Here is a 17,728-nt window from a genome sequence, read left to right on the forward strand (position 1 = left end):
GATCAGTTTAGTGTTTTTTCTGGCTATAGATTAAATCTTAATAAGAGTGAATTTTTTCCTTTGAATATGCAAACTCCAATTTATAGCCAATTACCTCTTAGATTGGTAACTGACTATTTTATGTATTTAGGTGTTAAAATTACCAAGAAACATAAGGATGTGGCGACTCACCGTCTAGTTGGGCGAACCGGCTCGGCAGTCGGGTCGCGCGGCGTCGGAGCGACGAGGCCCAAGATGGCGGCGGGCCTCGTCTTTCCGAGCGACGGGGAGAACCCGCGCGCGGCAAAGTCCTGATGACGTAGGACTTATGTCATTGCTGTTTTTTTGGGCGGGAACATTCTCCCTTAAAGGGCCCGCGGAAGGCGGGAAAATAAACCAGTTCTGTTTGGCAATCCTCTGAGTAGAGTCTTGTTTTATTCCGCGGTAGCAACCACTACAAGGACTTATTTAAAGCTAATCTATTGCCTTTAATTGACCATGTTAAACAATTATTTACTAAGTGGTCTCCACTGTCTTTATCATTGGTAGGCCGAATTAATACGATTAAGATGAATATTTTACCAAAATTTTTATATTTATTTCAAGCGATTCCAACTTTTGTCCCGAAATCTTTTTTTGACACTATTGAATCTAAAATTCTTTCATATATTTGGCAGAATAAAAACCCAAGGTTAAGTAAGAAGTATTTACAAAAATTAAAAAAGGATGGTGGTTTGGCCTTGCCTAACTTTAGATTATTGTTACGGACTCAGTGAAAGTCCCTTTAAGATAGAGAGTGTGTATGTATGTGTGTGTGGGGCGTGCTTACGTCAATAGAAGATAAAGGACGTAATGACGTTGTTGAAGAAGTCAGAAGGAGAAGAAGAAGAAGAGAGAGAGAGAAGGGAGAGAGACACCAGCCTGCTTGTTTTCTCTGTCGATGGATGAGAAACAATAACTGTGTTTGCCACTGAAATCCATGTATGGAAGTTGGAAGTAATCTGGTGGAGTTCACTTTGTTGCTGACCTGTAGAAGGAAACAGGTACTTGTGTGTGGACGACCACGATTCGGATGCTTTTCGGGGTGAGGAAGTCACTACCGAGTAAACACTGAAGTGTCGTTTGGGTTCCATCGTGGAACATTTGGATTTCGTATTTACTCTCTCTATGTTTCTCTACGTCTACGTCTTATCTTCAGACAACGGTGGTTGTTGAAGAAGCCCTTGCTCATGTTTCACCTTATGGCTTGCGGAACTGAACTTTAAGAACCATTCCGGAACTGGGAGTTTTGGACTTTGTCACACACACACACACGACGAGTTTAGTTTTGGGGTTAACGTTCGAGGTTTAACATTTTTGAATTCTAACATACTAGCATTTTTACTTTTATTTTATGTATTATCATAAGTAGTGATTAATAAAATAGTTTTTAACACTAAATCATGCTCAGTGTGTTTCTTTTGTTGCTGGTTTGTGACAAAATACTGTTGGGCAATTAATATTAGATATTTAATTTTTTGGTTACAAGATTCTGATGTAATTCAATGCCCAAAATGGGTATGCCTTAAGCACCAATCAGTTCTTGACTTTTCATTAGTTTCTATTTTATGTGCGTCACTCCCTTTTGCACTTACCAAGTTAAGAAACATACGACTAACCCAATTGTCAAACATACAATACGAATATGGTTTCAATTTTGTAAATTTTTTGGACTGAATAAATTTAATTTGTCAAGTCCCATTCAATCTAATTTTTTCTTTCATCCATCTAGAGTTGACTCAGCTTTTTCCATATGGAAAAGGAAGGGAATAGTATGTTTTCGGGATCTATTCATTGATAACTGTTTTTCATCTTTTGAACAATTGTCTGATAAATATAATTTGCCTAGATCACACTTCTTTCGATATTTGCAGATTAGAAATTTTTTAAAAACTACTATACACTTTTTTCCAACACCTTACAAAATTGAAACTACAGAAAAAATTTTAGGTCTTAATCCTTATCAGAAGGGCTTGATAGCAATAATTTATGATTTAATTATGAAAATACGTCTAGAATCATTAGACAAAATTAAGAATGAATGGGAAAGTGAACTCCAGACATCTTCACCTATAGAGACTTGGAAGAAAATTCTTCATTTAGTCAACACATCTTCAATGTGTGCCAGACACTCGTTGATACAGTTTAAGGTAGTCCACAGGACCCATATGTCCAAAGATAAGTTAGCTCGTTTTTATAACCATATAAATCCTATATGTGATAGATGTAAATCGAATGTGGCTTCTTTGACACATATGTTTTGGTCCTGTCCTCTTCTGGAAAAATATTGGAAAGACATTTTTAACATTATTTCAAACGTATTGAAGATTGATTTACAACCTCACCCTATCACTGCAATTTTTGGATTACCAAGGATAGAGTCTGGCCATTTATCTGCTTCCACTAACCGTATGATTGCTTTTGTTACATTAATGGCCAAACGATCAATTTTGCTTAAATGGAAGGATCCAATACCCCCTACTACTTTTCAATGGTTTTCTCAAACTATATCATGTTTAAACTTGGAAAAAATTAGGAGTGGTACTGTTGATCCTTCGCTTAAATTTGAAGATATTTGGAGTCCATTTATTCAATATTTTCACATGATGTAGTTCCCCTTTCAATAACTTTCCAACTTGGAGGAATGGACTTGACGACATAATATTGCTCTGTTTCTACTGAGAAATTTTAGCCCAGTTATTTTTTATCTTTTTTTTTGTTGTTTGTTTTTTTTTGTTTAGTTTATATTGTTTATAATTTTTTTATTGATTTGGGTTTTTTTTGTTAAATTTATATAATAAATCTTTTTCTTTCCTTTATTTTATATTATATTCATTTACTAAGAGATCGTTGGGTCTACAGATTTTTTTTATATTTTATTGTTCTTTATGATTACATATGCTATGATTGTTATCCTGATCTCTTTGTATTACATGTACAAATATTGATGATATATATCAATCTGTATTAATCTGAAAACTAATAAAAAGATTGAAAAAGAAAGAACAATAAGTATATTGTTCTGGATACTGCTGAAGGGGACGACCTACCAGGGACAAGTTGTAGTGGTCGAGTCTCTGGCACTGAGATGGGACCCTCATCTCAGAAAGGAGGGAGGGTAAAGAGGAGAGCAGTAGTGATAGGGGATTCGATAGTTAGGGGGACAGATAGGAGATTCTGTGGGAGAGATCGAGAATCCCGGATGGTCTGTTGCCTCCCTGGTGTCAGGGTCCGTGATATCTCAGATCGAGTTCTTGATATTCTCAGGAGGGAGGGTGAGCAGCCAGATGTCGTGGTCCATGTTGGGACCAATGACGTGCATAGGAAGAAGGAGGAGGTCCTGCAAAGATAGTTTAGGGAATTAGGTGCAAAGTTAAAAGACAGGACCTCCAAGGTTGCAATCTCAGGATTGCTACCAGTGCCACGTGCTAGTGAGGCTAGAAATAGAAGGATCATGCAGCTAAATATGTGGCTAAAGAATTGGTGAAGGAGGGAGGCCTTCAGGTTTCTGGATAATTGGGCTTTGTTCCAGGGAAGGTGGGATCTGTTCCGAAGGGACGATTTACACCTGAACTGGAAGGGGACTAAGGTACTTGCGGGTAGGTTTGCTAGTGCTGCTCCGGTGGGTTTAAAGTAGATTTGCAGGGGGAGGGGAACCAGAGTGTTAGAGAAGAAAGTGAGGAGGAAAATGATCGTGCAAGGTCTGCAGGTATGGACAGAAATCAAAGGTTTGTATATGATAGTAATGTTCTCAGGTGCATCTATTTCAATGCAAGGAGTATTGTAGGTAAAGCAGATGAGCTTAGGGCGTGGATTGGCACGTGCGAGTACGATGTTATTGCTATTAGTGAGACATGGTTGAAGGGGGGGCAGGACTGGCAGCTTAATGTTCCGGGCTTCCGTTGTTTCAGACGAGATAGAGGGGGAGGGATGAAAGGGGGAGGAGTGGCATTACTGGTCAGGGAACAGATCACGGCTGTGCGTAGACAGGACAACCTGGAGGGCTCGTCTACAGAGGCCATATGGGTGGAGCTGAGGAACAGGAAAGCTGTGGCCACACTAATAGGGTTGTATTATAGACTGCCCAGAGAGAATTGGGGGAACAAATCTGTAGGGAGATAGCAGACCGATGTAAGAAACAGAAAGTTGTGATAGTAGGAGATTTTAACTTTCCACATATTGACTAGGACTCCCACACTGTGAAAGGGCTGGATGGCTTGGAATTTGTCAAATGTGTTCAGGAAGGTTTTCTAAATCAGTATGTAGAGGGACCAACGAGAGACAATGCAATACTTGATCTCCTATTAGGGAACAAGGCAGGTCAGGTGACAGAAGTATGTGTAGGTGAACATTTTGGGTCCAGTGACCATAATGCAATTAGTTTCAAGATAATTATGGATAAGGATAGGTCTGGTCCTCGAGTGGAGGTTCTAAATTGGAGAAAGGCCAATTTTGTGGAAATGAGAAAGGATCTAGGTAGGGTGGATTGGGATAAGTTATTTTCTGGCAAGGATGTGCTCAGTAAATGGAAAGCCTTCAAAGACGAAATTTTGAGAGTGCAGAGTTTGTATGTCCCTGTCAGGATTAAAGGAAAGGGTAACAAGCAGAGGGAACCTTGGTTTTCAAGGGATATTGGTGAGCTGGTTAAGAAAAAGAAAGAGGTGTATAGCAGGTATAGGCAACTCGGAACGGATGATGTACTTGAAGAGTATAGGAAATGTAAGAAAATACTGAAAAAGGAAATCAGGAAGGCAAAAAGAAGACCTGCGGCTGCTTTGGCAGCTAATGTGAAGGTAAACCCAAAGGGTTTCTACAGGTATATTAAGAGCAAAATGATAGTAAGAGACAGAATTGGTCCCCTAGAAGATCAGAGTGGTCGTATATGTGTGGAGTCTCAGGAGATGGGGGAGGTCTTAAACAGTTTTTTTGCATCAGTATTTACTCAGAAAACTGGCAGCGTGGATATGGAAGGAAGGGAAACAAACACAAGTGTCATGGAACATACAGAGATTAAAAAGGAGGAGGTACTTGATGCTTTACAGTGAATAAAGGTGGATAAATCCCCCGGGCCTGACAAGATATTTCCTCAGACCTTGAGAGAGACTAGTGTAGAAATTGCAGGGGCCCTGGCAGATATATTTTAAATGTCCTTAGCCACGGGTGCGGTGCAGATGACTGGAGGATAGCTCATGTTGTTCCATTGTTTAAGAAAGGCTCGAAGAGTAAACCAGGTAATTACAGGCCAGTGAGCCTAACATCAGTAGTGGGTAAATTTTTGGAAGGTGTTGTGAGAGATAGGACATATAAGTATTTGGACAGCGAAGGGTTGATGAAGGATAGTCAGCATGGCTTTGTGCGTGGTAGATTGTGTTTAACGAATCTTGTGCAGTTTTTTGAGGAGGTCACTAAGAAAGTAGATGAAGGTAAGGCTGTGGATGTTGTCTACATGGACTTTAGTAAGGCCTTTGACAAGGTCTCACATGGGATATTAGTTCAGAAGGTTCAATCAATGGGTATCCATGGAACGGTTGTAAACTGGATTTGAAATTGGCTGAGTGGGAGAAGACAGAGAGTGGTTGTGATGGTTGTTTCTCAGATTGGAGGCCTGTGACTAGTGGTGTGCCTCAGGGATCTGTGTTGGGGCCATTCTTGTTTGTTGTATATATCAATGATCTAGAAGATAATGTGGTAAATTGGATTAGTAAGTTTGCGGATGACATTAAGATTGGAGGTGTAGTGGACAGCGAGGAAGGCTTTCAAAGCTTGCAGAGGGATCTGGACCAAATGGAAAAATGGTCCAGAAAATGGCAGATGGAATTTAATGCAGACAAGTGTGAGGTGTTGCATTTTGGGAGGACAAATTAAGGGAGGACATACACAGTAAATGGTAGGGCACTGAGGAGTGCGGAGGAACAAAGGGATCTGGGAGTTCAGATACAGAATTCCCTGAAAGTAGAGTCACAGGAAGACAGGGTTGTAAAAAAGGCTTTTGGCATCCTGGCATTTATAAATCAAAGTATTGAGTATAGGAGTTGGAATGTTTTGGTGAGGTTGTATAAGTCATTGGTGAGACCAAATTTAGAATATTGTATGCAGTTCTGGTCGCCAAACTACAGGAAGGATGTCAGTAAGATTGAAAGAGCGCAGAGGAGATTTACAAGAATGTTGCCGGGTCTTCAGGAGTTGAGTTACAGGGAAAGACTGAGCATGTTAGGTCTTTATACCTTGGAGCGGAGAAGAATGAGGGGAGATATGATAGAGGTTTACAAAATGATGAGGGGCATAGAGAAAGTTAATGCAAGTAGGCTCTTTACACCTAGATTAGGAGAGATAAGTACGAGAGGACATGGCTTTAGGGTGAAAGGGGAAAGGTTTAGGGGGAACATTAGAGGGAACTTCTTCACTCAAAGAGTGATGGGGGTGTGGAATGGGCTGCCATCTGATGTGGTAAATGTGGGCTCACTTAACTTTTCAGAGTAAATTAGATAGATACATGGACAAGAAAGGTCTGGAGGGGTATGGGCTGGGGGCAGGTAAATGGGACTAGCAGAATAATGTTTCAGCACAGACTAGAGGGGCCGAATGGCCTGTTTTCTGTGTTGTAGTTTTCTATGGTTCTATGGTTCTTGCATAGGAACAGGCCCTTTGGCCCACAATGTTGACAGGGATGTTAAGAAGATGTATGGTGTGTTGCCCTTTGTTAGTTGGGGTTTTGAGTTCAAGAGCTGTGAGGTAATGTTGCAGCTCTATAAAACTCTGGTTACACCACACTTGGAGTATTGTGTTCAGTTCTGGTCACCTCATTATAGGAAGGATGTGGAAGCTTTGGAGAAGGTGCAGAGGAGATTTACCAGGATGTTGCCTGGATTGGAGAGCATGTCTTATGAGAACAGGTTGAATGAGCTAGGGTTTTTCTCTTTGGAGTGAAGGAGGGTGAGAGGTGATTAGATAGAGGTGTACAAGACAATAAGAGGCACATAGATCGAGTGGACAGTCAGAGACATTTCCCCAGGTTGAAAATGGCTAACACGGGGCATAATTTTATGGTGATTGGAGGTAGCTATAGGGGGGATGTCAGTGGTAAGTTTTTTACCCAGAGAGTGGTGGGTGTGTGGAACGCACTGCCGGCAGAGGTGGTGGAGGCAGATACATTATGGACATTTAAGAGACTCTTGGATAGGCACATGAATGATAGAAAAATGGAGGGCTATGTGGGATGGAAGGGTTAGATAGATCTTAGAGCAGGATAAAATGTGGACACAACATTGTGGGCCGAAGGTCCTGTCCTGTGTTCTGTGTTGTGTAAAAAAACTTTGCCCTGCACACCTCCTTTGAATTTACCCCCTCTCACCTTAAATGCATGCCCTCTGCTAATAGATACTTCAACCCTGCGAGAAAGATACCGGCTAGCTAATCTACGTATGCCTCTCATAATCTTATAAACTTCAGTCAGGTCTCCCCTCAGCCTCTGCCACTCCAGAATAAACAACCCAAGTTTGTCCAACCTGTTTCTTATCACACATGTCCTCTAACCCAGGCAGCATCCTGGTAAACCTCTTCTGCACCCTCTCCAAAGCCTTAACATCCCTCCTGTAATGGGGTGACCAGAATTGAATGCAATACTCTAGAATGGCCTAACTGGAGTTTTATAAAGCTGTAAAATAACTTCCCGACTCTTGATCTCAAATCCTCGACTAATAAAAGCAAGTATGCCATACACCTTTTTTTAACTACCCTATCAACCTGTGTAGCCATTTTCAGGGAGCACAGTAGTGTAGCAGTTAACGTAATGCTATTATAGCACCAGCAATCCAAGTTCAATTCTGGCTGCTGACTGTAATGAGTTCGTATGTTCTCCTCGTGACTGCGTGGGTTTCCTCCAGGTGCTCCGGTTTCCTCCCACATTCCAAAGATGTCCGGGTTAGGAAGTTGTCGGCATACTATGTTGGCACCGGAAGCATGGCGACACTTGCGGGCTGCCCCCAGAACATTCTACCAAAGGTGCATTTCACTGTGTGTTTCGATGCATATGTGACTAATAAAGAAATCTTATCTATGGACTTGAACCCCAAGATCCCTCTGCACATCAACAGTGTTAAGGGTCTTTCCATTCCTAGCTTGTCCAACCTCTCCCTATAACTCAGTCCCTGAAATACTGGGAATATCGTTGTAAATCTTTCTTGCACCTTTTCCAGTTTAATAACATCTTTTGTTTAGCAGGGAGAGAAAAAGTGAACACAATACTCCAAGTGTGGCTTCAGCGGCATCTTGTACAACCACACCATGGCCCCCCAGCTCCTCTAGTCAATGCCCCAACTGACGAAGGCCAGCATGCCAAAAGCCTTCTTCGTCCTGTCTCCCTGTGACTCCACTTTCAGGGAACTATGTACTTGAACTCCAAGGTCCTTCTGTTCTACAACACTCCCCAGGGCCCTTCCATTCACTGTGAAAGTCCTACCTGGATTTGACTTTCCAAAATCTAACACCTCACACTTATCCAAATTAAACTCCATATGCCATTCCTCAGCTTGCTTACTCAGCTGATTGAAATCCCCCCATAATTTTTTATAACCTTCGTCACTGTCCACTATATCACCTATTTTAGAGAAACAAAGGACTGCAGATGCTGGAATCCAGATGAAAAACACTATGAGCAGCGGCCTGAAAAGCTTGAGCATGTAGATATTAGAAAAGAGGTGGTGCTGAAACTTATGGAAAGCATCAAGTTAGATACGTCGCCGGGACCAGATGAGATGTACCCCAGGTTGCTGTGGGAGGCGAGGGAGGAGATTGCGGAGCCTCTGACAATGATCCTTGCATCATCGATGGAGACAGGAGAGGTTCAGGAAGATTGGAGGGTTGCGGATGTTGTTCCCTTGTTCAAGAAGGGGAGTAGGGATAGCCCAGGTAATTATAGACAGTTGAGTCTCACCTCAGTGGTTGGTAAGCTGATGGAGAAGATCCTGAGAGGCAGGATTTATGAACATTTGGAGAGGTATCATATGATTAGGAATAGTCAGCATGGCTTTGTCAAGGGCAGGTCCTGTCTTATGAGCCTGATTGAATTTTTTGAGGATGTGACTAAGCACATCGATGAAGGGAGAGCAGTAGATGTAGTGTATATGGATTTCAGCAAGGCGTTTGATAAGGTACCCCATGCGAGGCTTATGGAGAAGGTGAGGAGACATGGGATCCAAGGGGACATTGCAGTGTGGATCCAGAACTGGCTGGCCCACAGAAGGCAAAGAGTGGTTGTTGAAGGGTCGTATTCTGCATGGAGGTTGGTGACCAGTGGTGTACCTCAGGGATCTGTACTGGGACCCTTACTCTTTGTGATTTTTATAAATGACCTGGATGAGGAAGTGGAGGGGTGGGTTAGTAAGTCTGTGGATGACACAGTTGGGGGTGTTGTGGATAGTTTGGAGGGCTATCAGAGGTTACAGAGGGACACAGATAGGATGCAGAGTTGGGCTGAGAAATGGCAGATGCAGTTCAACCCAGATAAGTGTGAAGTGGTTCATTTTGGTAGGTCAAATATGATGGCAGAATATAATATTAATGGTAGGACTCTTGGCAGTGTGGAGGATCAGAGGTATCTTGGGGTCCGAGTCCATCGGATGCTCAAAGCGGCTGCGCAGGTTGACTCTGTGGTTAAGAAGGCATATGGTGTATTGTCTTTCATCAATCGTGGAATTGAATTTAGGAGCCGTGAGGTATTGTTGCAGCTATATAGGTCCCTGGTCAGACGCCACTTGGAGTATTGTACTCAGTTCTGGTCGCCTCACTACAGGAAAGATGTGGAAGCCATAGAGAGGGTGCAGAGGAGATTTACAAGGATGCTGCCTGGAATGCGGAGCGTGCCTTATGAAAGCAGGTTGAGGGAACTCGGCCTTTTCTCCTTGGAGAGACGGAGGATGAGCGGGGACCTGATAGAGGTGTATAAGATGATGAGAGGTATTGATGGGGTAGATAGTCAGAGGCTTTTCCCCAGGGCTGAAATGGTGGCCACAAGAGGACATAGGTTTAAGGTGCTGGGGATCAGATATAGAGGAGATGTCAGGGGTAAGTTTTTTCCTCAGAGAGTGGTGAGTGCGTGGAATGGGCTGCCGGAAACGATGGTGGAGGCAGATACGATAGGGTCTTTCAAGAGACTGTTAGAAAGGTACATGGAGCTGAGTAAAATAGAGGGCTATGGGTAAGCCTAGTAATTTCTAGGGTAGGGACATGTTCGGCACAGCTTTGTGGGCCGAAGGGCCTGAATTGTGCTGTAGTTTTTCTATGTTCTATGACGCTGGAGGAACTCAGCAGGCCAGGCAGCATCCAGGAAAAGAGTGCAGAAAAAATTTACAAGGATTTTGCCAGGGCAAGAGGGCCTGAGTTACAGGGAGAGGTTGACCAGGCTCAGTCTTTATACCTTGGAACATTGGAGAATGAGGAGTGACTTTATAGAAATGTTTAAAATTATGGGAGGCATAGAAAGGTGGATGGTAACAGTCTTTTCCCCAGGGTAGGGGAGTCCAAAACTAGGGGGCATAGATTTAGGGTGAGAGGGGAAAGATTTAAAAGGGACCTGAGGGGCAACTTTTTCACACAGAGGGTGATGAGTATATGGAATGAGCTGCCAGTGGAAGTGGTTGAGACAGGTACAACAGTATCACTTAAGAAACATTTGGATAGGTACATGCAGGGGTGAAGTTTAGAGGGATATAGGCCAAATGCAGGAAATTGGGACATATTGGGTGGGCGCTGTACTCGGCATGGACATTGGGCTGAAGGGTCTACATCCATGCTGTATTGCTTTATGACTCTAACTGAGGTCCCAGTACTGATCCCTGTGGAACACCACTGTCATGGACCCTCAGCTCGGTAACATGCTTCCACCTTTACCCTATTTGTTCTATGGGCAAGCCAATTCTGAATCCAAGCTATAAAGTCATCTTGATTAAGTCATCCTGTGCATCTTAACTTTCTGGATCAGCCTGCTATGAGGCACCTCGTCAAATGCTGACACTCAAGTCCATGTCGACAAAATCCACTGCCCTACCCTCATCAATTACCTTTATCACTTTCTCAAAAAACTTAATCTAGTTGGTAAGACATGACCTGCCCCGCACAAAGCCTTGCTGAGTGTCCCAAGTCACATGTGCATAAATCCTGTCCTTAAGAATTCCCTCCAGTAGCTTCCCTTCCACTGATGTGAGGCTCACCAGCCTATAATTTCCTGAATTATTCCTATTTCACTTTTTTGAACAAAGGAACAACACTGGCTACTCTTCAGTCCTCCAGGACCTCCCCTATTGCTCATGAGGACACAAAGATCTTCGTCATGGCCCCAGCAATCTTCTGTCTTGCCTCTTTCAATTACTTGGGATATATTCCATCAGGCCCTGGGGACATACACCTTGATGCTCTTCAAAAGACTGAGTATCACCTCCTTCTTGATCTAAAAATGCCCTAGCACATTAGCATGCTCCACACTACTCTCATTATCTGCCGTTACATGGAACAGTACAGCACAGGAGCAAGCCCTTCGGCCCATGATTGAACACAATGCCAAATTAAACAAAATCTCTTCTGCCTATACATGATCCATATCCCTCCAATCCCTGCATGTTCATCTGTCGAAGCGCCTCTTAAATGCCAATATCGTATCTGCTTCAACCACTACACCTGGATTCCAGGCACCTACCACACTCTGTATAAAAAAACTTGAGTGGTTATGTACATGCTTTTCATGCATGTATAAAATGCCTTAAAATTCTCTTTAATCCTATTTGCCAAAGACATTTCATGCTTTCTTTTAGCCCTCCTAATTCTCTGTTTAAGTTCTCTCCTGTTTCCTTTATATTCCTCAAAGGCCCTCTCTGATTTCAGCTTCCTTAACCTTTCATATGCTTCTTTTTCCTTTTTGACTAAATTTGCATCATCTGTTGTCATCCAAGGTTCCCTTAACTTGCCATCCTTATCTTTCTTTCTGATAGGAACATGTTGATCCTGAATTCTGACCAGCTAGTATTTTGTCTAAGTTCCAACTCTCTAACTGCTCCTATTCACTCATTTACCAAATAACTCTATGTACAGCTTATTCCCTTGATCACCCCAGTTTTACCGTATCAGAGACATATGCCTTCCCCACCCTCCCTGTAGCTTTTTTTGTCCCGCACTAGGTTCAAGAACAGCTACTTCCCTTCAACCAACTGGCAAAACCCTAATCACTGCAGCTTTGCAACTCTATGGTATTAGCTCTATGATTACTTTGCACTAAAATGGGCTTTGTTTTTTTGTTCTCATTGTGTTGTTTCTTGTAAAAATTGTATATAATTTATGTTTAATTGATGTTTTTCTTGTGAATTCTGTTTATATAGTACGATGTCCCTGTGATGCTGCTGCAAGTAAGTTTTTCATTGCACCTTCCCACTTCTGATGAAGGATCTTTGACCTGAAATGTTAATTCTGTTTCTCTTCCCACAGATGGAGCCTAACCTGCAGAGAAAAGCAAGCATATTAAAAAAGATATTACATGTGAGGGTTAAGCCCACTTGACATCATCCTCCATCAACCCATTGCAGCTGCATTTGTCTACATTAGCAGTAACAGGAGTGACAACTGGATTCTTAGAGATAAGATCTATGGGCATTTGGAGAATCGTGGTCTGATCAGGGACAGCCAGCATGGCTTTGTGAAGGGCAGATCATGTCTCACAAGCCTGATAGTGTTCTTTGAGCAGGTGACCAGACAGATTGATGAGGGTAGTGCAGTAGATGTGGTCTACATGGATTTTAGTAAGGCATTTGACAAGGTTCCACATGGTAAGCTTCTTCAGAAGATCAGATGGCATGGGATCCAGGGAGGCTTGGCTGTGTGGATTCAGAATTAGTTTGCCTGTAGAAAGCAGAGGGTTGTGGTGGAGGGAGTGCATTCAGATTGGAGGGCTGTGACTAGTGGTGTCCCACAAGGATCAGTTCTGGGACCTCTACTTTTCGTGATTTTTATTAATGACTTGGATGAGGGGGTAGAAGGGTGGGTTGGCAAGTTTGCAGATGACACAAAAGTTGGTGGTGTTGTGGAGGGTGTAGATTGATAGGACGCAGAGCTGGGCTGAGAAGTGGCAGATGGAGTTCAATCCGGAGATGTGTGAGGTGGTACACTTTGGAAGGACGAATTCCAAGGCAGAGTACAAAGTTAATGGCAGGATTCTGGGTAGTGCGGAGGAGTAGAGGGATGGGGGGGTCCATATCCACAGATCCCTGAAAGTTGCCTTACGGGTGGATAGGGTAGTTAAGAAAGCTTATGGGGTGTTAGCTTTCATAAGTTGAGGGATCGAGTTTAAGAGCCGCGAGGTAATGATGCAGCTCAATAAAACTCTGGTTAGACCACATTTAGATTACTGTGTCCAGTACATTGGTCAAATTCAAGAGATTACTAGATAAGCATATGGAGGAATTTAAAATAGAGGGATATGTAGGAGGAAGGGTTTAGATAGACTTAGGTGTGGTTTGAAGGTCAGCACAACATTGTGGGCCAAAGGACCTATATTGTGCTGTACTGTTCTATGTTCTATAATACTTGCGGAGTTGGCAATACTTAATTTAAGGCCTTTGATTACCATTGTAAAGAGATCAGGCGACAATTCCCCTGCCTGATGCATCACACAATCTTGGGTCCAATTCATCAACTCTGTGCCAAAGGTCCTTGAGCTACAGATATTTACTGATGGTAATCGTGGATCATGATGATTTCCATCAATTCTCACATATTCCTGCCTCAATACATGACCTGCTTTCCCATGTCTATTTAGTTGTCCAATGCCTTTCTTCCCTTTCCTTTATTGTCTTTCCCCCTTTTCTCTCTACAACTCTTACTGCTCCCCTCTCTCATTCTGTCTTCCTTTTGATCTCTAACTTTCTACCACTGTTTCTTCCTCTTTCCGTAAAGATTGAAAGTGTTTAAGTTAAATCTGAACCTGGAGTCTGAAATCTGAGCAAAGCAAATTACAAGGGCATAAGACGTGAGTTAACCAGGGTAGATTGGAAAGCTACTTTAACAGGTATGACCAACAATGATTGAGTTTTGAAGAATTAATACATAGTTGAAATGGTTGCAAGAAGTGCAGGACTGTTAGTCCAGGGTATAGAAGCTTCAGGTATAACCAGAGAAGTTTTCTATACAGCCAGCCATCCACAGAACACCTTCTACAAGTGCCGCACTGCCAGCCACCACTCAGCAAATGACCAGAAAATTTGTGTTACAGCTGTGTATACACTGCTGGACAATGACACTGCCACAATTAGTACTGGTTAAAAAACAATTAGAAAGGGGAAAATTGTAATTGTAACCAGAAGGTGCGTTCTTCACTGTAAACCAAGAAAATGTTGTACCAGGTGATGGTTCCATAGCAAAAAGACACAACAAAAGACAACAGACCATGTGGGGATGCTACGTTAGTGCCAGAAGCGTGGCGACACTTGCGGGCTGCCCCCAGAACACTCTACGCAAAAATGCATTTCACTGTGTGTTTCGATGTACATGTGACCAATAAAGATATCTTATCTCTTATCTTATGGTGGAGACCATCATTGTAAAGATGAGAGAGGATGTCTGAGAGGGTCTTCAAATGACACCATTAGTGTAGAGCTTAGTGTAGAGAAATAAAAAAGGGAAATCACTTTGCTGGGGGTGTGCTACAGGCCTCCTGTTAGTTGGTTGGATATAGAAGAGCAGATATGGAGGCAAATCACAGAGAGATGCAAAAGCGATAAGATTACAGGAGTAGAGAAATTCAATTTCTTCCGTGTTAACTGAGATTGCTGAAGTGTTAAAGGATTATCCAGGTTAGAATTTTTAAAGTGCATTCAGGAGAGCTTTTTGAGCTAAATATTTGGATGACCTTATGACAGAAGGGGAAGCATCTATTGATACTAATCCCATTTACAAGTACTTGGTCTTCAACTTTGTGTCTGGGCAATTTAAGTGCTTGTTCAGATCCTCTTTAAATGCTTGTGAGAATTCCTGCCTCCACCAGAGTCAGATGCTGGGTATTCTGCAGTGAGTGACTCATCTCCTGAGATTCCAAGGAGTTGCTACGATCCACAAGACACAAGTCAGGAGTGTGATGGAATACTCTTCACCAGTCTGGATAAATACAGTGCCACAACCATCAAGAAACTTGGCACCATCCGGGACAAAGCAGTCTGTATGACCAATACTCCTTGAACCATTCTGAACATTCATTCTCTCCATTAATGGCAGTGACTGCAGTGTGTATCTTCCACAAAATGCACTTCAGTTACTCACCCTAACTCCTCCGACAGCACCGCCCAAACTGCTGAACCTTACCACAAGGCCAAGGGCAGCAGGTGCAACACCACGACCAGCGTCATCTTGACTTGGACGTATAAGACCATAAGACATAGGAGCAGAATTGGGCCATTCAGCCAATTGAGTCTGCTCTGCCATTCCATGATGGCTGTTTTATTTTTTTCCCTCTCAACCCCATTCTCCTGCCTTCTCCCATTCAAGAATCAAGAACCTGCCAACCCCTGCTTTAAATATATCCAGTGACTTGGCCTCCACAGCCATCTGTGGCAATGAATTCCACAGATTTACCACACTCTGGAAAAAAATTCCTCCTCATCTCAGTTCAATAGGGATGTCCTTTTATTCTGAGGTGGTGCCCTCTGGTCCGAGACTCTCCACCACTGGAAACATCCTCTCCACATGCACTCTATCCAAGCCTTTCAATATTCAGTAGATTTCAATGAGATCTCCTCTCTTTCTTCTAAACTCCAGCAAGTACAGGCCCAGAGCCATCAAACGCTCCTCAAAATTAACCCTTTCACTTCCAGAATCATTCTCATAAACCTCCTCTGGGCCATCTCCAATGCCAGCACATCCTTCCTTAGATCTGCAGCCTAGAACTACTCACAATACTCCAAATGTGGTCTGACCAACAACTTATAAAGCCTCAGCATTACATGCTTGCTTTTATATTCTAGTCCTTTCGAAATTAATGCCAACATTGCATTTGCCTTCCTTACTACTGACTCAACCTGCAAGTTAACCTTTAGGGAATCCTTCACTAGGACCCCCAAGCCCCTTTGCATCTCCGATTTCTGAATTCTCTTCCCATTTAAAAAAGTCTACACCTTTATTCCTTCTACCAAAGTGCATGACCATACACTTCTCTATGCTGTATTCCATATGCCACTTCTTTGTCCATTCTCCCAACCTGTCCAAGTCCTTCTGCAGATCTCTGTTTCCTCAATACCACCTGCCCCTCCACCTATCTTTGTATCATCCGCAAACTTGGCCACAAAGCTATTAAGTCCATCATCCAGATGATTAACATATAACATGAAAAGTAGCGGACCTAACACTGACCCCTGAGGAACACCACTAGTAACTGGTGGCCAACCAGAAAAGACCCCCTTTATTCCCACTCTTTGCCTTCTGCCAGTCAGCCAATCTTCTATCCATGCTAGTACCTCTCCTGTAATACCATGGGCTCCTATCTTGTTTAGCAGCCTCATGTGTGGCACCTTGTCAAAGGCCTTTGAAAATCCAAGTGAACATCCACTGACTCACCTTAATCTACCTTGCCTGTTACTTTCTCAAAAAATTCCAACAGATTTTTCAGGCAAGATTTCCCCGGAAGGAAACCATGCTGACTTCAGCCTATTTCATCATGTGCTTCCAAGTACCCCAAAACCTCATCCTTAATAATGGACTCTAAAATCTTAGCAAACACTGAAGTCAGGTGAACCGGCCTATAATGTGCTGTCTTTTGCCTTGCTCCCTTCTTAAAGAGTGGGGTGACATTTGTGATTTTCCAGTCCTCTGGAACCATTCCTGAACCAAATGATTCTTGAAAGATCACTCCCAATGCCTCCACAATCTCTTCAGCTACTGGTAGGCTCGACCACAAGCTGCTCTAAAAAGTCATCTCGTAAGCATTCTACAAATTCCCTCTTGGGATCCAGTGCCAACCTGATTTTCCCAGTCTATCTGCATATCAAAGTCCCCCATGACCACTGAAACATTGCCTCTCTTACCTGCCTTTTTTTAATCTCTTGTTGTAATTTGTACCCAACATCCTGGCAACTATTCAGAGGCCTGTGTATAACTCCCATCAGGGTCTTTTTACTCTTGCAGTTTCTTAACTCTACCCACAAGGATTCTACATCTTCTGATCCTATATCACTTCTTGCTAAGGATTTGAATTCATTTTTTACCAACAGAGCGATTTCACTCCCTCTTCCCACCTGTCTGTCTTTTTGATAGGACGTGTATCCTTGGATGTTATCTTCTTTCAGCCACTTTTGTGATGGCTACAAAGTGCCAATTTCTAACTGTGCTATAAGCTCATCTACCTTGTTTCATTTACTGAGTGCATTCAAATATAACACCTTCAGTCCTGTATTCACCACCCCTCTTCTCAATGCCATCATTAATTTATTATAATGGATTATATCATCATATGATGCCATGATTATTTGCTGTTGGGCCTAAATCCCAGAGTCCCCTCCCCAACAACACTGTGCAAGTGCCAGAGGAATGTAGCATTTCAATGTAGAAACTCACCATCACCTTCTCAAGGGTAATTCAGGATGGGAACTAAATGGTGGCTTTACCAGCAACACCCAGATCCCAAAATTCAATTACAAAAAAAATACAGCAGGGAAGGTTAATGAGCACATCAGATCCATGCTGG

This window comes from Pristis pectinata, chromosome 1 (genome assembly GCF_009764475.1).
Source record: "Pristis pectinata isolate sPriPec2 chromosome 1, sPriPec2.1.pri, whole genome shotgun sequence".
Taxonomy (NCBI): Eukaryota; Metazoa; Chordata; class Chondrichthyes; order Rhinopristiformes; family Pristidae; genus Pristis; species Pristis pectinata.